Here is a 23,483-nt window from a genome sequence, read left to right as displayed (position 1 = left end):
CCTCTATCCAATTCTCTGGTCACCCAGTCAGAGAAATTGATCAGATTTGTCTGAAAAGTCCTGCCTCTAGCGAATCCATGTCGCCTCCTGGATTCCAGAAATGTCACTATTCTCTGTTTTAAAAGCATTTCCATTAATTTACTTACTACAGAAGTCAGACTTACTGGCCTGTAGGTCCCTACTTCTTCCTTCCACTTTTATGGAGAGGGACCACATCCACCCTTTTCAGTCCTCTGGTACCATTGCTGACTCTAGAGAAGAATTGAAAAGGTCAGCCAACAGAACTGCAAGAACTTTCCTAAGTTCCTTCAGTACTGTCAGATGAACACCATCTGGCCCCATCACTTTGTCCACCGTTAGTTTAGCTAGCTCCTCATGAACACGATCCTCTGAAAATCAATCATAGTCTACTCTCCAGCCCTATTTGCATTTGTCTTCTGCAGTCCCTCTCCAAACGTTTCAGCTGTGAACACAAAGCAGAAATATTTGTTAAGCAATTAAGCCTTATCTTTAACAGCTTCTACATATTTCTACCCTTCACCTTTGAATCTCACAATGCTACTTTTGCACTTTTTCCTATCACTAATATATCTAAAAAAAAAAGTCTTGTCTCCCTGTTTTACTGTCAGTTTTTTTCCGTTTGCATCTTTGCTTTCCTGACTACTTGACCAAGTTCTCTTAACTTTTCCAGATATTTTTGCCTGTCTTCCTCTTTCTGCGATCTTTTGTAGTTTGTGAAAGCTAACTTTTTTTTCTTTACCTTCTCAGCTACTACTTTTGAGAACCAAAGAGGCCTTCTTTTCCTCTTACTTTTACTTACTTTCCTTACAAAATGGTTTGTTGCCCTTACAATATCTCTTTTCAGTTTTGCTCACTGCTTTCCTACTTCTTCCAGATGTTCCCATCCAGACAATTCCTTGCAGTAATCCCCCATCTAAACAAAGTTAGTTTTTTATAAGTGTAGAACCTTTACTTTTGAATGAGCCCTCTCTACACCTGTTAAACCACACCATGCAGTGATCACTGGATGTCAGATGATCACACACTATAACATCAGAAACACTTTCCCCATTTGTAAACACTAAGTCCAGCATGGCCCCATCCTGCATGGGTTCCATTACCAACTGCTGGAACAGTTCTTATAGAGAATCCAGGATCTCCCTACTTCTAGAAGACCCTGCAGTAGGGATATCCCAATCAACATCTGGCATGTTAAAATCACCTATTAGTAATACTTTCCCTTTTACAATTGTATTCTGAATGTCTACTATTAAATCTCTGTCCACTTCTTGTCTGTGAAGGACATGATATGAAATGAAACGTGTCAAGAAGTGTGGAATAACTTGTAAGTTTCATGGCTCCACATCATTCTCTTCTTGGTTGAGCTGAGAACGTTTTAACGGCCCCTCGTATAACCCAATAAACAATAAACCAAAACTGGCTGCCAACGATGCTTGAAAGTCCCAATAGAAAGCAGCAATGCTAGAAAGTACAAGGGAGAGAGGCACAAACCAAACACGAACAATGTCCAAATTATTTGAATGCGTTCAAATTATTTTAAATATACTGTATAGTGTGTCCCCGGTGTGAGATGATAAGCTCTGAGAAGCCATTTCAAAAGAACCTAGGTTCCAATGCTTACTCAACCCAGGCTTTGAAGGCCAACCAAACCGTTCAAATATTCAGCCACACACCATCATTGGGCACACTTGTGTGCTCTAATTCATGAAAACCAAAATTAAAGAAAATTTTTTAAAATAAGTAGTGTAGATAAAGTGAACTAATGCGACACTCTTCCCTGTGCTATAGGCCAGCCAATAGGATATAAAGAGAAAATGGAGAGAGAAAACTTAACATGCCTAAATGAAGCCTTCAAAGGGTCTTTTAAATTCAGGTTACAGCTGTGTCGCCGGGAGAGGTTTTCTCTGCTTGTATAAAAAACTCTGGCGGCTGTTCGTAATTCATGGCTCAAGCTATTAAAGTTCAACCAGGCTTGGTCACAAGGCATAGAACCCCTTCCTCAGGAAGCGTGTGCAGGCGATAATTCAAGCCCAATCAATATCACCGCAAGACAGAAGGCCCCTCGTATAACAGCAAGGTACAATGAGGACATTGGATTAAATCTGATCCTGAGCGACTCAGCTTCTCTACATACGAGTCAACTGCAGCACAACGTAGCTTTCCATTTTTCAACTAGTTCAGTGAACCATGGCAAGGATGCAGTGGATTTGAATAACCCTTTGACCTTTTAACTATTCTAAACTTGCTGTCAGAATTCGTGTGATAGGTCTGAGAGCTTCTTCAAGTCTTCCTGCTTACCCCCACAGAGTAAAGAATGAAAGTTTGACTTGCATTAACCATTGTGCTTAAATGTTGTCGTTTTAACTTGTAACTATTACATAGTGCGTAGAATAGTTATTCTGAGGATAGGCCTTGATCCGTTTTAGTTATGGCATGGTCAATTACAGCATTCATGGCAGATTTTTCAGAATTCTTTAGATAAAGTCTTTACGTGGGTGTAATTCTGAAAACACATTCCCATTCAGTAAAACTAACTTGATTTTAAACCCAACCTGGCAAATTGCTCCCAAAAAATTCCATAAACATGCAGCATATTTGTCATTTCATTAAGTGTGTTCGTTTTGAAACTTGCTGCATTGTACTATAAGAGGCATCTTGTTTGCTTTTATTTACTTTCTCAGTAGTAAATGCATTTTGGTTAACCACAATGGCAACCTAACTCAAGACATTTCTGTCAACAAATCTTCCTTCTCCACAAAGTAACATTCTTAGTTTCTAGGGCAGCAGACTGGAATCTAAGTAATAAGGTGTTTATAAGTCATGTTGTAAATCTGGGACTATAAACATGTCTGCTCTTCCATTAAACCTGCTGCTGTGTTTGAGTCACAATAAGCTCTCTTTTAAATTTTATGGTGGCAAGTATGTTGGTTTTCCAGGTCTGATTGCTGTTGATTTAGCAGTTGCCAAAACCTCTTGCCAAGCTCTTGACCAAAGTCACGCTCCCTAGTGATGTCATAGTGCTGCTTAGAATTTTCTAATTGACGGTACCTGCTGGGGAGCTGTAAAAGATTTCATGCTTTCCTTGCTTTGTAGTAGGAGCCTTTTGAGAGCATCTCTTGAGAAAGCAGAACATTTTTTCACGGTTGATTTCTAATTAGTTGCCCTTCAAACTTTTACCATTTTTCTGTTTCCAAGTGACATTTCATGGACACAAGGCCTCTGCATGGTATCTATATATATATAAAATCGGAGGTATGTATGTGTGTATGTGCCGCGATCACGCAAAAACGGCTTGACCGATTTGAACGAAACTTGGTATGCAGATCCCTCACTACCTGGGGTGATATGTTCTGGGGGTCTCGCGGCCCACCTGCACACGTGGGCGGAGCTACAAAAAGAAAATCAGATTTCACCCATTCATGTCCATGGAAAAAATGTAAAAAGCTGCCATTCTCACTGTAATTCAAAAACGGCTTGACCGATTTGAACGAAACTTGGTATGCAGATCCCTCACTACCTGGGGTGATATGTTCTGGGGGTCTCGCGGCCCACAACTCTATGTTGCTTGCTCAAGGGTGGGTTCACCCAAGAATTTATATGTTCTTGCTCCAGAAGGTGAAACTAAAATTGTTGTTTATAATCACGTTTTGCGTTGGTTGTATTGTATTCATTTTGTCAAATATTTCACATTATAATTTGAATATTGTACTTTTTATTAAGCTGTAAAAAAATAATTTCATTCACCACTATAAAGTATCTTTATTTGAATCCATTTACAGTGTTATTGCTATAATTAAATACCCGTGCAACGCCAGGGCATCAGCTAGTAAGTTAATAAACAATTATTTACCTAAAAAATTTACTGGGGGCCTACGAGATATCTGGAGTTCGGAAATACAACATAATATCTCTCCTGCTATGTGCAACTCCCCCACCCCGGCTTTGGAATAAAAGAATCTACTATACTGCTTCTGCTTCAATGAGACAAATACTTAATTTTTATTATGCAGAATATTTTGGACTCCAGTGAGATTACAAAAATTAGATAGTACACGCTCCAACAGATGTTGGCACTGTCAAATTGAAGCAGGTACTTTAGATCATCTTTTGTTTCACTGTCCTTTAATAAAGGTTTTTCGGAGGTCTATTTGGAGCAAAATTATGACTTTACCATTGTCTTACAGTACGGTTATCTTCAGCATTTCTTTGTCTAAAAATCCGCTTAGAGCAGATAGAGACAAACTGTTACTAATTATGACTGGAATTGCAATACAGATGATAACGAGAAATTGGAAACATTGGGATTGCTTGAATTTCTCATTCTATCGGGAAACTTTATGTCAGTATTTTCGGTTTGAAAGAAGGATGTCAAGAAACATGGGGGTCTGCTAGATACATATGTTAATTTTCTTTAAACATACTCGCATAAAATGTGCCCTTTTGGATTTGGTTTCAGTTCAAGATCTTTTATACACATACAGGAGGTAGGTGGGGGATGGGCATATTTTTGGGGGTTGGGAGTTAGTCTCAAGTTATATATGTATAGTTTCTTATGGCTCCTTTTACTAAGGTGCGCTAGCGGTTTTAGCACGCACTTAACGCACGCTACAATGCTGCGCGCACGAGATGCCAATGCCTCCATAGAGCTTGCGTTAATATTTTCCATGTAGCGCGGGGTTTGCGTGTACTAGTCTTCAGCGCATGCTAAAAACGCTAGCGCACCTTAGTAAAAGGAGCCCTTAGCGTTTTATGAACATATTGCTAATTTATGTAAATTTTCTTACGCTGTGCATCAGCTATATTTTGCTATATAAAATTAATAAACAATTTTAAAAGTAAAACAAACTTTTACCAGTAATTGCAAAGTATTGTGACAAAATTATATTGATATCAATCTAAATAGTTTGGAAAGGAACTGATATTGTAGTGGCTCTACTTTATAAAAACATAGCTGCATCCGATCTAACACACTTTTGAGAAAATATTTTTTTATTCTAAATTTATCACAATTTCTGATTTTGGGGTCTATGGGTTCCTCTAACTAAAGCTGTGGCAAAAGTGGCCTTAGTAAGCCGCTTACGTGTGTCTTTCCCATATGCTATGGCCATGGCCGGAAAGTGGCCAACTTTCCCATTTTCCTAATTAATGGCTATGGGGCTCATAATCAAAAGAGAAAAACGTCCAAAAGTCGGTCTAAGTCGGCACTTAGATGAACATTTCTCAAAAATGTCCAAGCGCCGATAATCAAACCGGGTTTTGGACGTATTTCTAAACGACTTAGGCCCTCATAGTGCTGCTCAAAGTCCAAAGCTAAATGGGGCGTTTCGGGAGGCGTGTCAAGGGCGGGAGTTGGGCGGGATGTGGGCCGGCTTAGACTTAGTCGTACAGCATGTATAACCAAAAGTGATACAGCCCACGATTGACAGAACTTGGACGTTGTGACTTAGACCATTTGAAACATGGTCTAAGTCACAAAACCCACCTAAACTCACCAGATATGCACTGAAAACACATAAAACAGACCCCCACACACTACCCCAGTGGTCACCGACCCCCCCCCCCCATAAAAATTTTAATCACAACTTTAAAATTCAGCCTCCAGACCATCATCACCTGGCTGCCTGGCATAGGAAAGCCTAGTCGTCCAGCACAGAGGCAGCTTAAGTCATCTTGGGGGTGGGTTAGGGACCCATAAAGAGGAGGACTCATGCTCATAAGCCCCTGTAATCACTGCATTGATACTTAAACATGTGCACTGCCCTATACACCCCCAAAACCCTTTTTTACTGGCATATAAGTGGCTCCTGCAGCCATAAGGGCTATTGAGGTGGTAGATAAGTGGGTCTAGGGGATTCTGGAGGTGGTTTGGGGGGCTCACCATCAGCTATAAGGGAGCTGTAGTGAGGAGAAGCCATGGCACCCTGTTTGTGAGGTTCACAGCAGTGCCCTGTAAGGTACCCCACTATTTAGGTGCCCTGTCTGGGTGTTCTGTCTATCACTTTGCAGGCCCCTCCCACGTCCATCAGGGCTTGTTCTAGAAGTTTTGGACTTGGACGGACAGTTGGACAAAAATGTGCTTTAAAGATCGACGTTTTAGCGGCTTGGACGATCAGATCTTCAGGACGTATAATTGGACGATTTTCGAAAGTCAAAAGACGTTGGACGTCTCTTTCAAAAATGGGACTTAGGCTCTTTTTGACTTTGGATGACTTGCAAAATGGACGTAAACGGACTTAGACGTCCCTTTCGATTATGCCCCTTCACGTGTTAATTTCAAAAATCCAAAAATATCACTCCAAGACAAAAGCACCACACAAGCCAAGAAAGCTAGCTTATTACATAAATGGGGGGAAAAAAGCCTCAGACAAACGGAGAGGGGTACCCACACACTCTTCCACCCAAACATCATAGGCAAAAAACTTTCGCACAAGTTTCAAGCAGCAGTTAGGATCTGCCTACTGACAGCCTGGATTTGGCGCTAAGACCCTGAAACAGTGGTTACCGGCCACGAAACGATCATCGGCTTGGCCTGTTTGTGTTCAGTGGGTTTTTTTTTTACCATGAATCATTCTCGGCTATTTTTTTGCTCCCACCTGCTAATTTTAAACTTGTGCAAAAGTTTTTTTTGCCTATGATGCTTGGGTGGAAGAGTGTGGGGGTACCCCCTCTCCGTTTGTCTGAGGCTTTTCTTTCGCTGAAGTAATAAGCTAGCTTTCTTGGCTCGTGTGGTGCTTTGGTCTTGGAGTGATATTTTTGGATTATACTTCTCTCCATTCCTCCCTGTTTTTTATGTGTTAATTTCACCATTGGCGTGTGCCCATTAAAATGAGTCACTGTGTGAGCCCTTATCGACATCTATTTTTATAGGTGAAACATAGAAACATGATGGCAGATAAAGGCCAAATGGGCCATCAACTCTGCCCATCCGCAGTAACCAATATCTCTGCCTCTCTCTAAGACAGGGGTAGGGAACTCCGGTCCTCGAGAGCCGTATTCCAGTCGGGTTTTCAGGATTTCCCCAATGAATATGCATGAGATCTATGTGCATGCACTGCTTTCAATGCATATTCATTGGGGAAATCCTGAAAACCCGACTGGAATACGGCTCTCAAGGACCGGAGTTCCCTACCCCTGCTCTTAGAGATCCCATCTACCCATTCCAAGCTCTTTTGAATTCAGACACAGTCTCCATCTCCACCACCTCTTCCACCCCCACCCCCCTCCATGGTAATCAATTATTTATTTATTTAATTCGTTTTCGAGCGGTTTACAGGTTTAACATACATCATTCCTGTACAAGCTTACACTAGAGGTTTTTATCCTAATTTGATACATGCTAGGGGCTAATGATAATTATACAATTTACTGGTTACAATTTGCTCTGGTTGTCCTTATGATGCAAGGTTTCCAGTACACATTTGACACGCAGAAAGTTACAGTGTACGATACAAGTTGTACTTAATTCGACACACGGAATGTTACAGTTATCCTTATGATACAGTTATCCTTATGTGACGCATACTGGTTCGGGTACCAATATACATCGCTTTGTAGTCTATCAGTTAAGGGTAGGGGTTTAGGTGAAGAAGTATGTTTATATTGCTTTTCTAAAGCTGAGGAGTCCTTCGAGGGATCTGATCTGTGGGGGCAGTCGATTTCAGTGGGAGTAGGGCCAACACTTTCTGGTTTGCATGACCAGAGGGTGTATTGAGGCGTATTTCATCCTGGGAGAGGAGGGACCGGTTCAGTACATACAGAGGAAGCTTAGTCATCATATAGGCCAGCGCCATGTCATGCCTGGATATGAACGCTAGAATCAGGCCTTTGAAGGCACAACATTTGGCTATAGGCAGCCAGTGAGCCGACGCTAGAGCTTGGGAGACAGGGTTGCGGGCACGGAAGTTTTTCATAAGCCTGATCGCCAAATTTTGAACACGCTGGAGATGTTGTACTTTCTTCACCGTGAGACATTAATCCATGTGGAAGAGTACTAAGGCATAGAGTAGTTGGGCACTGTTAAGACTCTGAAAAGTAGTTCCTTATTTTTCAGAGTTGTCGCAGGTAGTAAAATGAGGAAGATACCACCTGAGAGATATGGTTGGAAAGCGACAGGTTGCAATCAAGAAGTATTCCTAGCGCATGGCAGTGCTTCACATGCTAACTCATTAGTGTTGTCACACCAACTCACCACCCCCAAATATGCACCCTTAGACAAAATTAAACCCTCCCTTTTACCAAACCGTGCAAAAGGTTTTTTAGCACCGGCCAGCGCGCTGAATGCTCTGCATTGCTCTGACAGTCATACACAGGGCAGGATTAACCAATAGGCCATGTAGGCAAGTGCCTAGGGCCCTAAATGGTCAGGGGGGCCCGATGAAGGAGGGCATCATTCAGCAATGTGGGTCCTCCCAATCGGCAACACGGGCCCCACCCCGATCAGCAACATGGACCCCCCATCGACAGAAAGTAAGACAAGCAAGCAATGTGGGTAAGAAAGGCAACGGGAACTGTAATTGTGCAAGCGGTGCTGCTTGCCCAAAGCTTCCCTCTGACGCAGCTTCCTGTTTCCACCTGAGCGCATGGTGGGGTGGGGCGGGGCAGGGGGCCCAGTGTACTAAGGGTCCTCGACGAATTAATCCTTCCCTGGTCATAGAGTTCCTATGAGTGTCAGAGTAGAGCAGAGCATTCACTGTGCTGGCCGGCACTAAAATCCTCTTCTGTGGTTTTGTAAAAGGTGTGTGTATGTGAGAGGGTGGGGGGAGGAAAGAAAAATTATTTTAGTGTGCCCTTACTGCAGTTTAGTAAAAGGACACCCACACCCACACAGTTTAAAATATTATATAACATGATAGGAATGGAAACATGACTGTAGCCTCCCTAAGATCACATTTGTTTCCATGAATTCTGCTTTGGAAGAAGTCTGTATGGACTTGTGAACATATATATTCTTCCATTTTACTTGAGGCACAAGAAAGTGACATGATAAACAAAGTTTCTTATTTTATTCATGGATGAACGCATGGCGTGATTCCAGTATACATAATCTGAGTGGACAGCTGTGATTGTAAAACTGAAAATCATGGACAGGTCATGAATTAGGTCTCTGAGTTGTAGGAACCAAAAGAACACTTTACCTTGTTAAAATACTCTCTTTAGTTGGTTAAAATTTAAGAAGAGTTAAAATTGTCCTTTTTAACATAAAGCTGTACCTATAGATGTCTACTATGTGATGTCAAAAAGAGACAAGGTAAACAGTAATTAGGGATGTGCATAGAAAAAAAAATCTGCAGTTCAAATCTAGACACATTTTTGAAACTTTTTGTGAGCATTTTCATACATTTTATTGGTTCATTTCAGAAACCATAAGTGTAGAATTTGATCAACAAGATATAAAATTAACAGTACCTACAATGAATAACTTTATGGACATCAATTCAGAAACTGTATGCAAGTTGATTTAATATTCATTCTTTGCATGTATAAATTATGGAAAGTTATCAATGTGGGCTAGTGTTAAGACACTCTGAGGGTCATTTTTGATAGGAAGTCTCAGGGCTCCTTTTACTAAGCCGCGTTAGGGCTTTGCCGGCTAATGCCGCATAGGGCATTGCCGTGTGCGCTAGACCTTAACGCCAGCATTGAGCTGGCATTAGTTCTAGAAGCATAGCGCATGGTAATTTCCTGCGTGCACTAAAAACACTAGCGCACCTTAGTAAAAAGAGCCCTAAGTCCGACTTTGGACGTTTCCCATTAGACTTCCAAAATCGGAGGTGGAGAAATGGCCATATTCAAACCGGCAACATCGCAAAACATCCATTAGCCTTTATGCCTGCAGGTGTCACCTATGTGTAGGAACAGTGGGATTTGGGTGGTTCCCGCCTTTCCTCCATATTGAGATCTTTAAGGCTGTCCACTATATGCCTTATGACAAAGACTACCAATCATTTTAGTAGCCTTCCTCTGGACTGACTCCATCCTGTTTATATCTTTTTGAAGGTGAGGTCTCCAGAACTGTACACAATATTCTAAATGAGGTCTCACTAGAACAGGGGCATGAGTACCTCCTTTTTTCCTACCGGCCATATCTCTTCCTATGCACCCTAGTATCCTTCTAGTTTTTGCTCTCACCTTTTCAACCTGTTTGGCAACCTTAAGATCACATACTATCACACCCAAGTCTTGCTCCTCTTTGGTGCACAAAAATTCATCTCCTCCTAAATTGTACCATTGCCTTAGGTTTTTGCAGCCCAAATGCATGACTTTGCATGTCTTAGATGCCAAATTTCAGACAATTCTTTAAGCTTTGCTTCGTCCTTCCTCATGTTATTCACACCAGTAAAGGATATGTAATGCAAATGGACATAATTTTCCCCATTCCATATCCAGTGTTTTCAATTAGGAGCACGAGGCTAAAAAGTCCTAATACTAGCCAGCCATTGCCTTAGTGAAGTTGCAGGGTAATAATCACCCAATAATCTTTTCATTTCAATGCTATGCCAGATCTGGCTTTATGCAGTAGTTCTGCCACATGAAGTAATCTAAGGATTTTGAGTACACACAGCCTCCCTACCTAAAAAAGGATATAACCCTGCTGGAAAGGGTACAAAGGCGAGCTACAAAGCTAGTAAAAGGTATGGGAAATTTGAGCTACAAAGAACGCCTCAGAAAACTGAGCTTGTTCACTCTGGAGAAAAGAAGAATGCGTGGAGATATGATAGAGACGTTTAAAATACTAAAAGGACTAGATAAAATCCAGCAAGATGCATCGTTATTCACGTTGTCAAATGTGACTCGGACGAGAGGTCATGTACTGAAGTTGAGAGGCGACAGGCCCAGGACAAATGTCAGGAAGTTCTGTTTCGTACAGCGAGTGGTGGACGCTTGGAACGCTCTCCCAGAGGACGTTGTGACGGAGACCTCCATTATAGGATTCAAGGGCAAGTTGGATGCATACCTCCTTGCAAATCACATTGAGGGATACAGGTAAACAAGGTCTCATTATGAAGCTCCTAGTTGGGCCTCCGCGTGTGCGGATCACCGGACTGGATGGACCAAGGGTCTGATTCGGTGAAGGCATTTCTTATGTTCTTATGTTCTTATGTACAGATCTGAGTGGTGGGACCACAGCCAACCTATGGGCTCACTCTGATTCAAAGAGCTACAAAAAGGAAAGTTTATAGAATTATGGGATAAGTTGCTCTATAAATAAGGTGGCATATGGGCCTTGCCTTCCAGTATTCTGATAAGTTTAATATTATTTTGGTGGTTGCAACTGTTTAAGTCTTCAGAAGTTTCTTCCTAGATTACATGCTCCACAATTGTCTACAATTCTAGCTCTTCCAGCTTGAACTGAATGGTAGCCATTATAGAATTTGTGAGTCGAATCTCAAATTTTACCTCTTTTAAATCTTCTGCATTCTCTGTAAGATAGCCTGAAGATAATTGGCTATTATTGTCATGGGATCTTCATTGTGTCTGGGCTTGGCTAGTTGAGTGGGTGGAAGTAATCAGTTTTCAGCCTGGCAGTGAGATTGGAGAAGGATATATTGTCTAGCCTCCTACCTGCAAAAACTTATAGGGCTTTTAAGCATTGTCTTAGAAAGTATTTGGTAAAATATTTTGGTACTTAGGGTGGGTATAACTTGGGGTTTGAATTCTGTTTGTGAGTAGGTTTGAATTGTATTTTCTTGGTTATGTCAAAAGTTATAAATAAAGTATTATGTTATATGTTTACTACCACATTGGCTAAAACATTGATTCAGTTTTTCCAGGTTTACCATGAGACATCCTGAGCAAGAAGAAAAAAATCACCAACTGACTGATGGGTGCTAACTATTTAACAGTTTGTAGAGATGGAAGGGATGAGTCCCTTAGTTAAGCAGCCATCTTATCTGACTCAACTTCTTTACTAAAAAAAAACTCACATCAAAATGGTGCCCTAGTGTTTACAATCAATGCAAATTATTGTTAGAAAATGGAATTCCTGTGCCATAATTACAGTATGGCATGACAATCTTTTGTTAATGTGTTTCTATTGTTTTTTTTTCTGCATGGGAATTCTTAAAATGTCTAATAATCTATGGATAGAAACATTTCTTTAAGAATAAACTATCATTAATATTTTTCAACTTGACCCAGTTTTTCAACAGATGTCTAATCCCTAGTACAGCTCTATAATGCTATAGTTCTGTGATGTTTAGCTTTGTGTCAACATTTCCATTTAAAATTTTGATATTAAGGTATTCATAACATGACTGTTTTAATTTGCCTCAAACCAAGATTTGGCACACTGTGCAGTTTTTCATCCCAGACATAAATTAGCTTTATGAAAGCTAATTAAATGTGTTTGGATGATGGCATAGTTCAAAATGGCTGTCATCTCTGTTTACTTATGTTTTGTAAGTACCATATGAAGGATTAATACAGTAGAATTGTACAGTAAGGGGGTAATTTTCTAATGAACATGAGCTCAAAGAATAACATTTTCCACACTCAAGGTCTTTTATAAAATTGAGACCAACCATACCGTATATGTTGTGACAGGGAAGAAAGAGCCTGTCAGCAGTTTAAGCCCAGCTTTAAACCCTGCCTTGCAAAGGCTGGCCCCTATTCCTAAGCCCAGGAAGCTGCCTAATAATCCTGTACCTATCACCAAGAGCCAACAGGCAGGGCAAGGCAGAGAGAGAAGGGCAGAAACCATAACATCTGGTTTAGGGCACTATAATCCCTTTTATAATACCTTGGGCAAAACTCCAACAAAACCTCTGGTAAAGAAAACCAGCACAGGCATGGTTAATGAGAGGGGTGTGGCTGGCAAGCAGGATGAACCCAGAGGGATAGTGGGATTAGGCTTACAGCATAAAATGAGCACAGGTGGAAACACTGGGAAGAAGATTAGGGGGGAGATTGGGAAGAAGACTGCAGGGGAGAACACTGGGGAGAAGACTGCAGGGAGGAATGCAGGAGAGAGACATGCCGTGCTAAGCAGGAAAGAGCCTGCTAGGAGGTCTCTGTCCCAGACCCTAGCTAAAGCACAGCTGGTCTTACAACCCTCCCGAGCTAACAGACTTCTGACTCCTAAGCAGAAGTGCTGGGGAGTAGAAAGACTTCCAGGGCAGGGCTGGCCGTTAGCTGTCCCTGAAGGGAGTTCTTACCCTGCCTCAGAAAGCGGAGATTCCCTAATGGAATTAGAGGGAGAGCTATCTGAAAGCAGTGAGATGGAGTGCAGTCTCGCAGTATGGGATCTCCTGGAGAATCACATTTAACAAGGTATGAATGGGGGAGGGGAATGAAAGTGAATGTATCTTTGTGTAGCGTTCTTTCTCCAGAACTGTGAGCATGTGTGAATGAATCACTTAGAGCCTGAGAGGGAGGCCATGTAGATAAAGGGAAGGAGGTGAGAACCTTTAATTAACTTCCCCGAGAAGTGTAACGGAACTCAGAGACCTGACATTGTGCAACCCTGAAGCAGGGAACTTTCGGGAGGGGACTTACACCAGTCATAAAAGGTTGCGCTATATAAAGTTCCCTAGCCCCTACCCAGGAGCATAGGGTATTGGGGGGCATTGGACTTCGGGTGGGTTAGGTCACAGAGCTTCCTGAAGTATTTCCAAACAAAAGGAGCAAAACTAAGGAGAAAACATTTTGGTTATTTTTTTGGCTTTTCTGCCTGGGCAGCAGGCTGGACTGTATTGTAAGGAAGAAACCTTATGAAAGTATGTTTTGTTTTAAGTCTCCTCAGACCCGAGGGACTACTGGAATCCTAGTGCTTTGAACTAGGGGTAATAAAGATAAAAGCTGAACTTTACCAAGAACGCAGTCTCCACTAATTATTCTACTGCTTATCCAGTGGGAGTCCTCCTGGGAGCGCTCCGTCCTTACGCCTGGGGTGGGAGCCGGGTTGCCAGCGCTAGGCTTACCCCCGGCCCCGCCACAATGTTTACAAAGTAGGTGGACAGATTGTAAAAACATCAGCAAGTGGCCATGGTTCTGGGCCTGTGATGAGGCCCCACACATAAAATAAAGCTGGTCAAGCCACAATTCGGAGCCAAATAAAAATATTTGTATCAACAAATGATATCCTTAGCTTACCTCGCTGGCATAAGATAAGGTTACAGTTGAATTCTTCATATATACTTGTGCTAGTCTGAGGTGTTCTTACCGGGTTTCTACATGATGTTTGGCATACTAGATCCACACCCTCAGTGAGGTAACACTGATTTGGAGGGTTAGTTTTGTCATATACAGAGTATGGATCCAGGTCAACTAAGGAGCTTAAACCAGGTTCTACACTCCTTACCAGCACTGAATAATTCTGTCCAGGTCAGACTTGGGGTCTCTCTGAACCAAAAGATGTGCAGTGCCATTTTAGAGAAGTAGATGTCGGCATATAGAAGTTTTAGGCAAAACATATAAAGCCTGTGCCATATTTTACAAATGCAAGACAAAATATAGAAGCCTAGTATAAAATCATCGTATCTCTGCCCTCTAACCAAAGCATCCTAAAAGCGTTCAAAAACATATAACAGTGTCTTTCACTGCATCGGCCCCTGGGAGTGGAACAACCTTCCAGGAAATGTTTCCCAGCAGCAAAATATTCAGAAGTTTAGGAAACTGCTGAAAAGACATCGTAAATATAGGGTCTGAGTTTGGCTGAGGGAGAAGGAGTGATGACTCTTGAGTACTGAGTGCTGGTCACAGAGGCGTTCGATGGTCTGGTTTGTTTTATTTGGTTTATTGATGTCTGTTATTGAGGCATCTTGTATGATAAGGAATTTTATATTTTGATGTATGTGTGGGTTTGGCCAGTTTTGGCCTTAAATGATATGTATGTATGCAATTTGTTACAGTGTATCTCTGAAGTGTTTTAGCACGATAAATGTAAATTTTTAAATTTTGTATGTTAATATGTAACTCGCCCTGGATAAGGGTGGGGTGAGAAATAAACAAATAAAACATATAACACATCAATAGTAATGTGAAACATCCCCCCTAAGCCCATGAATCTGACTATAGCCAACATGAGCTCACACCATCATGTCTTGCCCCCATAGATCAAGTATATAGCATCCGTGAGGTCTCTGCCATGTCTATGGTGTGTATTCAGTGCTTGCAGAAGAAAACATCTCGTGCCACTTGTGGTGGCAGAGTGCAAAATGTATAGCGAGTGCAGATCATTTAGCATTGCCCCGATGTGCAAATTGTTGATTATGCTTTCATCTTTTTCAGCATCAGTTTGATCCCTATCAAGTTCGCAATCTAATTTTGTACAGCAGAGGGTTAAGTAATGTGCTGAAGACAAAGGAGTCAACTTTTGAAAATGATCGGGGGTTGCTGAACGCTAAGGGGCTCATAATCGAAAGATAAAAACGTCCAAAAATCGGCCTAAGTTGGCACTTGGACGATCATAAGTCAAAAACGTCCAAGTGCCGATAATAAAAACGGGTTTTGGACATATTTAAAAACAACCTAGGCCTTCATAGTGCCACTGAATGACCAAAGCTAAATGGAGCATTTCAGGAGGAGTGTCGAGGGCAGGAGTTGGGTGGGACGTGGGCTGGCTTAGACTTAGTCGTACAGCATGTATAACCGAAAGTTATACAGCCCAGGATCGACGGAACTTGGACATTGTGACTTAGACCATGTAAAACTATGTCACAGAAACCCACCTAAAGTCACCAAATAAGCACTGCAAACACATAAAACAGACCCCCATACACTACCCCAGTGATCACCGACCCCCCCACCCCCATAAAAATATTAATCACACCTTTAAAATTCAGCCTCCAGACCATCATCACCTGGCAGCCGGGCATAGGAAAGCCTAGTCGTCCAGCACAGAGGCGGGTTAAACCATCTTGAGGGTGGGTTAGGGACTCATGCAGAGGAGGACCCATGCCCATAAGCCCCTGTAATCACTGCATTGATACTTAAACATGTGCACTCCCCTATACACCCCCAAAACCCTTTTGTACTGCCATATAATTGGCTCCTGCAGCCATAAGGGCTATTAGGGTGGTATATAAGTGGGTCTAGGGGATTCTGGAGGTGGTTTGGCAGGCTCACCATGACCTATAAGGGAGCTGTAGTGAGGAGAAGACATGGCACCCTTTTTGTGAAGTTCACAGCAGTGCCCTGTCTGGGTATTCAGTCCATCACTTTGCAGACCCCTCCCACGTCCAAAAGGGCTTGTTCTAGGCGTTATTGACTTGGACAAAAAGTTGGTTGAAAATGTGGCATAAAGATAGACAATTTAGCGACTTGGATGATCAGATCTGCAGGATGTATAATTAGACAATTTTTTAAAGAAAAAAAATTTTGGATGTATTTTTTTGAAAAATTTGTCCTAGGCTGCTTTTTACTTTGGACGACTTGAGACTTAGATGAAAACAGACCTGGACGTCCCTTTCAATTATGCCCCTCCACACTTACAACAAATTTCCCCCTCGCCCAGCAAAGAAATAGTAGTGAATGACCAGCCTATATCTAACCCCCTCATCTACGAAACTGCGTTAGCGGTTTTTAGCACAGAGAGCTGTGCTGAATGGTCCGCGCTGCTCCTGATGCTCATTGAGTTCCTATGAGCGTCGGGAGCAGTGCGTGCCATTCAGCACAGCTCCCCGAGCTAGAAACTGCTAGCACAGTTTTGTAGAAGAGGGGGGTAAATGTCAAGAGCAGGGCAGGTAATGTGGACAAATCAAAAGGGGTTATAGCTGAACCTCTTCAACTAATAGCCAATCTGTCGATCAAATCAGGAAAGATTCTGGAAGACTGGAAAGTGGCGAATGTTACGCCGATCTTCAAGAAAGGTTCAAGGGGAGATCCAGGAAATTACAGACCAGTGAGTCTGACTTTGGTACCGGGAAAGATGGTAGAGGCGCTGATAAAGGACTGCATCATCGATCACCTTGATGGACACAAACTGATGAGGACCAGCCAGCACAGCTTCAGCAAAGGAAAATCTTGCTTGACAAACTTACTGCACTTCTTCAAAGGAGTAAATGGGCAGATAGACTAGGGTGACCCGGTTGACATCGTATATCTAGATTTTCAGAAGGCGTTCGACAAGATTCCGTATGAACGCCTACTTTGAAAAATTGCAAGCCATGGAATCAAGGGTGATATACTCCTGTGGATTAAAAACTGGTTGGCGGATAGGAAACAAAGAGTGGGAGTGAATGGACAATACTCGGACTGGAAAAGCATCACGAGTGGAGTGCTGGGCCTGGTGCTTGGGCCTGTGCTCTTCAACATATTTATAAATGACCTAGAAATTGGCACAATGAGTGAGGTGATTAAATTTGCAGACAATACAAAGTTATTCAGAGTAGTGAGGACAAAGAAGGATTGCGAAAGGTGGAAGGGCCAACTACATTCAGACCACAATTCAAACTCCTCTTACTGACCTACAAATAATAATAATAATAACTTTATTCTTGTATACCGCATTACCATGGAAGTTCTATGCGGTTAACAGAAGAAGAGACTGTACAATTATAGCGAAGATACAGTTTCGTTAATGTTACATTGATATTTTAGATAATGCATATTTTCAATCAAGTTGAATTTACATTTTAGACGATACATTTACGGAGAAGTTAATTTTTTCAGGTAGGTAATATATTCAGAGTAGTTATGTTTGCTATGAGTTACATACATCAGAATTACAAGTAGAAGTGTTACATAAGGCGGTAAAGAGTCTGGGGAGAGTCAAGGTCAGAGGAGGAGGAGGGAGGAGAGGGGAAACGTTCAGAGGAATTTGTCAAAAAGGTAGGTTTTGGTTAATTTCCTGAAAGTTTGATAGGGGGGGAATTGGAGATGAGAGTGGAGAGGCATTTGTTCCATTTGCCCGCTTGGAATGCTAGGGATCGGTCGAGGAATTTTTTGTAGAGACAGCCCTTCGGGGAGGGAAATGAGAACAGGTAGGTATTTCGAGTACGAGAGGGGCCTGCAATTTCAAGGTGCTCAGATCGGTAAATTGGAGAAGAGCCTGCTAAGGTTTTGAAGCAGAGGCAGGTGAATTTAAAGAAGATTCTAGCCTACACCGGCAGCCAGTGGAGTTTGGAGTAATAGGGGCTGACGTGGTCATATTTTTTGAGGCCGAAAATGAGGCGGACAGCGGCATTTTGTACTATTCTGAGACGTTTGATGGTGTTTTTATAGGCTCCCAGGTAAATGATATTGCAGTAGTCCAGTATGCTAAGGATTAGGGATTGGACCAGTAAACGGAAGGAGAGGTGGTCAAAGTGGTGTTTGATGGTGCGAAGTTTCCAGAGGGAATAGAAGCATTTTTTGACCTGGGCACTGGTGTGGGCTCCGAAGGTCAAGCTTCTATCTAGGATGACTCCGAGTATTTTTATGGTGGGGTTGATGGGGTATTCTAGGCCATTTAGTTTCAGGGAAGTGTTTGTTATTTTATGGGTAGGGCTTGCCAGGAAGATTTTGGTTTTTTCTGTGTTTAATTTTAGTTTAAATTGTGAGGTCCATTGTTCTATCTTGGTGAGGATAGAGGAGGTAAGTAGTTCCGTCTGTTGAGTGAATGAAGTTAGGGGGATGATAATGGTGATGTCATAGGCGTATATGAATGATTTAAGGTTTAGGTCGGCTAGTATCCTTGCTAGAGGGGCCAAGTAAATATTGAAAAGGGAGGGGGATAGTGGGGAGCCTTGTGGGACTCCGCAGGAGTTACGCCATTGATGGGAGAAGGTTCCGTTGCTGTGGACCTGATAGGTGCGGTTGGTTAGGAAGCTTGAGAACCAGTTAAGTACTTGGCCGGAGATGCCGATGGAGTCGAGGCAGCGGAGCATGATGTCGTGGTCGACCAGGTCGAAAGCGCTGCTTAGGTCGAATTGGAGTATGAGGGCACTTTTGCCCAGAGAGAATAGGTGGAGGAGGTAATTGGTTAGAGCAGCTATGACCGTTTCTGTGCTGTGGTTTGAGCGGAAGCCGGATTGGGAATCATGAAGGATGTTGAACTTTTCTAGGTAGTTCGTGAGGTCATGGTTAATGAGGCCTTCTATGAGTTTCTGGAAGAGTGGTATATTAGCGATGGGTCTATAGTTGGCAGCGGCGGTGATGGGTTCTTTGTTGTTTTTGAGGCGGGGGGAAATAAGAATGTGTCCGAGTTCGGTCGGGAAGAGACCGGTGGACAAGCATAGTGTGACCCAATTGAAGAGTTCGGCTTTGAATTGGGGGGGGGGGCGGATTTAATGATGGCAGGTGGGCAGTTGTCTAACAGGCAGTTGGAGTTGGCGTATTTGGAGAGGAGTTTGAGAAAAAGGCTCCTGTCTGGGCTTTCGAAGGAGCTCCAGGACATGTCGGACCTTGAACCAGTTGTGTCTATTGCTGGAAGGTTGAATATTGTCTCGGTGTTGGGGGTAGTAAGAGATGATTTTAAGGTTTGGATTTTGTTGGCAAAGTGGTCAGCTAGGAATGTTGCAGGAGGCGGGAGTTCTGAGCTGGACCGTTTGTATGAATCGGTGTCTAGAAGGGAGTTAACTAATCTGAAAAGTGCTTTACTATTTAGAGAAGGGGTGTTGATGAGTTGGGAGTAGTACTTGCTGCGTTTTTCGGTAATTAATTTTTTGTATTCGATGACTTTTCGTCGCCAGATAAGCCTATCATTGTCGGTCCCTGATTTACGCCATGTTCTTTCAAGTTTCCTTACTTCGCGTTTTAAGGCTGAGAGATCCGCGTCAAACCATTTGTTTGGGGGCCGAGGGGTTTTCTTGCGGAGTTTTAGGGGGGCGATGGTATTGAGGACTTGGTTGCTGAAGTTTTTCCAGTCAAGGTGGAAGTTGGGGTTGGGGTCGGGGTTAGGAGGGAGGGTATAATGGGACCAGAAATCTACTGGATTGATTTTTTCTCTTGTCCAGGTCATCGTCTTTGTTTGGTTGTGTGTGTGTTTCCTGTCTGGTTGTTTTTTGAACCAGGATAGTTCGAAGTGGCATAGGAAGTGGTCGGACCAGGGGGTATTAGACCAATTTTGTTTTGTGAGATTTATGTTGGGGGTAGTGGGGGAGTTGGAAAGGAAGGTGACCATGTCAAGCTGGTGTCCTTTGTTGTGTGTTATGGTAGGGGGGGGGCTTGGTGAAGCCTATTGATGTGAGGAAGGAGTATAAGTCTGCAACATTGGGGTTTTCTTCTTGCTCGAGGTGAAGGTTGATGTCTCCTGCTAGGAGGTTGTGGGTGCCAGCTGCCGAATTCGAGAGAAGGAATTCATAGTAGTCTTCTTTTGCAAGGTTCCATTTGTTAGGGGGAATGTAGAATAGTGTGACGATGAGGTTATCGATGAGGTCGGTTTTGGAGATTTTGCATGTGAGGATTTCTAGGTCTTTGGTTAATTTGGAATCTAGGATTTGGAAGTGAAAGTGGTCGCGTAGTATGATGGCCAGGCCACCTCCCCTTTTTGAGTTTCTTGAGAGGGGGATAATTTTGTAGTGTGGTGGGAGAATGTCAGCTATGATGGCATCCTGGTCGGAAATGAGCCAAGTTTCAGTTAGAAGTACAATGTCTAGGTGGGATTGTTCAAGCCAATCTTTGAAGAGTTGGGCTTTGTTTCTGACCGAGCGGATGTTCAGGTAGGCACCAGGAAGAATGGATTGTTCTAAGGGGGCGAGGGTTCCGTGAGCTGTATATTTTTTAGGGATCGTTTTTTGTTTTGTGTTGGTCTTGGTGGGTGGCGTGAGGTGTGGATTACAGGGATGGGGAAAGGACCTGTTTCTGTGACATCCTGAATGAGCCGGTGGGATCGGGGAATTTTGTCGGGTCCCGGGATTCTAGCCCATGCGATGTATGTAGGTATAGGTTCGAAGGCTAGAGCTTTGGAGATCCAGCCTCTTGTGGTAAGCAGATAAAGAAGGAGAAAGGCAATGAGTTTGTGAGTGGGGCTAGACATGTTTGGTGATAGGTAGGGTGGTGAGGGGGACTGGGCAGGGAGAGGGGTGAGGGCAGACTGGAGGGGCAGGGAGTGTGTAAGAGACAATGAACAGATCTATAAGATGAAATATTGGTCTAGGCCACAGGTGTCAAAGTCGGTCCTCGAGGGCCAGAATCCAGTCGGGTTTTCTGGATTTCCCCAATGAATCTGCATGAGATCTATTTGCATGCACTGCTTTCAATGCATATTCATTGGGGAAATCCAGAAAACCCGACTGGATTCCGGCCCTCGAGGAGGGACTTTGACACCCCTGGTCTAGGCAATCAAGATTAAAGGCATGAGCAGTTATACAAAATAAATCGAAGTAGTATAATGACTAGAACGAGTAAGTGAGAGTCCTGGGCATTTAACAATTATAGATCTATAAGATTTAAAGGAAGGTGCTTTGGTCCGAGTGGTCTCAGTAAGAGGCAAGGAATAGGGTGCTTGGCCCTTAAGGAATTAGGAGCGAGGAGCTTGGAATAAGCCCCTTTTTTTTAATTTTGGGTGTGAGGAGGTAGACCTGAGAGACCGGCTTAGGGGGGCAGGGGCTGACCACTGACCGCGTGGGCTCCTCCAGTGCAGTGAAGGGGGACAACTCGATCTCCCTTCCCCTTCACTGTGCTGCGAGTGAAACTTTTCTTTTTTTTTTTTCAAAAAGGTCTGGTCTGCTCTGCCCCTAAAAGGGCTGAAACGCAGGCCAGATGAAGAGCCGGCTAACCGCCGACCGCGTGGGCTCCTCCGGTGCAGTGAAGGGGGACGACTCACTCAAATGCACTCACTCAGCCGCCCCTCATTTTCTCTCTTCACTTATCTCCCTTTATGATTCCCCCCCCTCCCCTGTGAACTCTGTTCAGCTGGTAAGTCCCTCCTATCTGTGCCCTTCTCTTCAACTCCAGCTCCAGACTCCATCCTTTCTGCCTTGCTGTGATGTGTGCTTGAAACAAGCTGCCCGAATCCCTACGGCGGGCTCTGTCTCTTGCATTGTTCAAGGCCCAGTTAAAATTTATTTATTTATTTAGATTTTTATCCCGTCCTCCCAGTAGCTCAGAACGGTCTACAAGTAAACATTCACAATGGAGTGTAATTGGACATAAAAGATTATACAGTAGATTTAAATGTTTGGACATACAAGCCCACCTCTTTGAGAGTGCTTTTGACTCCTAACTCCTTTCACCTTGGGTTCTGCATCCCCAACCCTATATGTTGTGTCTGTCTGTCCAAGTTAGATTGTAAGCTCTTCCGAGCAGGAACTGTCTATAAATGTCAAAATGTACAGCGCTGTGTACGCCTTTCAGCATCATATAAGCAATAAGTAGTAGTAGTAATAGTAGTAACTCTATGGATATGCCTTTTCCTACGTATTTTCATTTTAACTTTTTTGTTACTTCACAGTTCATCATATCTTTAGAACATGTATATGTTTTTTGTCATGACTTATTGCAATAAGTGGGTCCCTGACTGCAAGTGCAAATATTCATTTAAGGACCAATTTACTAAGCTGCGTTAAAATGTGGCTTGTGCTTTTATTAGTGCATGGGTTTCTCATGTGCTAAGGCTACTTTTTTTCTTTCTTTATAATTTTTCTTTTTATATTCTGCATAAACTACAATTCTATGTGGACTACAAATTATTCAGGTACTCAGGCATTTCAGGCTCCCATTCTATTTAATGTTCCTGGGGCAATGGGGATTGAGTGACTTGCCCAGGGTCACAAGGAGCAGTGTGGGATTTGAACCCACAATGTCAGGGTGCCAAGGCTGTAGCTCTAACCACTGCACCACACACTCCCAACACATGTTCCATCTTCAGAATGAATGGCCATATGCTATTTTCTAAATTACCAGAATTGCTTTCTATTTGCCGATAGGTTTGTTTGGTTCCATTCTCTTTCCATACAGGATTCCTTTGTGTTTCCAAATTAGCACTTGGCCATTAGCAAGTGAGCCCTTACCACCATCTCTTTTCTAGGCAGTAAGTGCTCCTATGTTAACCACTCACTAATTCATTAGCGCATGGTGATGTAGCTGTGCACGATGTTTGGAAAATGGCATGCCTACTCTCTATCCCCAAGCACGACTCCACACTAAAACATAAAATCTATGTTTTTGTGTGTGTGAAGCACATAAATAGCACAATTGGCTTTAAGAACTGGAGTGTAGCAGTGCTTTATTGAAATGACCCAACATGGCTTGTGCTTCAGCTGATAGCATGCGTCAGGGTTCCAAGACAGGATGTATCTTCACTTATCACTAGAGAATGACATGGTGACAAAATTCATCACCGTTCCCGTCCCCGCGGATAACCGTGGGAAACCATCTTCATGTCATTCTTTAAGGAGAGAGGGAAGAATCAGAGTATAATTGGGCACAACCACTGACCCGCAAGCTTTGCTTTGAAGAATGCTAGTGTAGAAGGACCGAGGTTGAAACAGACACTACAGAATGACAGTCTATGGTATCCAGAGCAGATATTGTGATGTCATAATGCCTCATTCCACCAGTGCCTAAGAACCAATCACATCAGTGATGTCACAATAGCTTCA

This window comes from Geotrypetes seraphini, chromosome 1 (genome assembly GCF_902459505.1).
Source record: "Geotrypetes seraphini chromosome 1, aGeoSer1.1, whole genome shotgun sequence".
Lineage (NCBI taxonomy): Eukaryota > Metazoa > Chordata > Amphibia > Gymnophiona > Dermophiidae > Geotrypetes > Geotrypetes seraphini.
The sequence above is the reverse complement of the archived record's forward strand: the minus strand, read 5'-3'. Positions refer to the sequence as shown.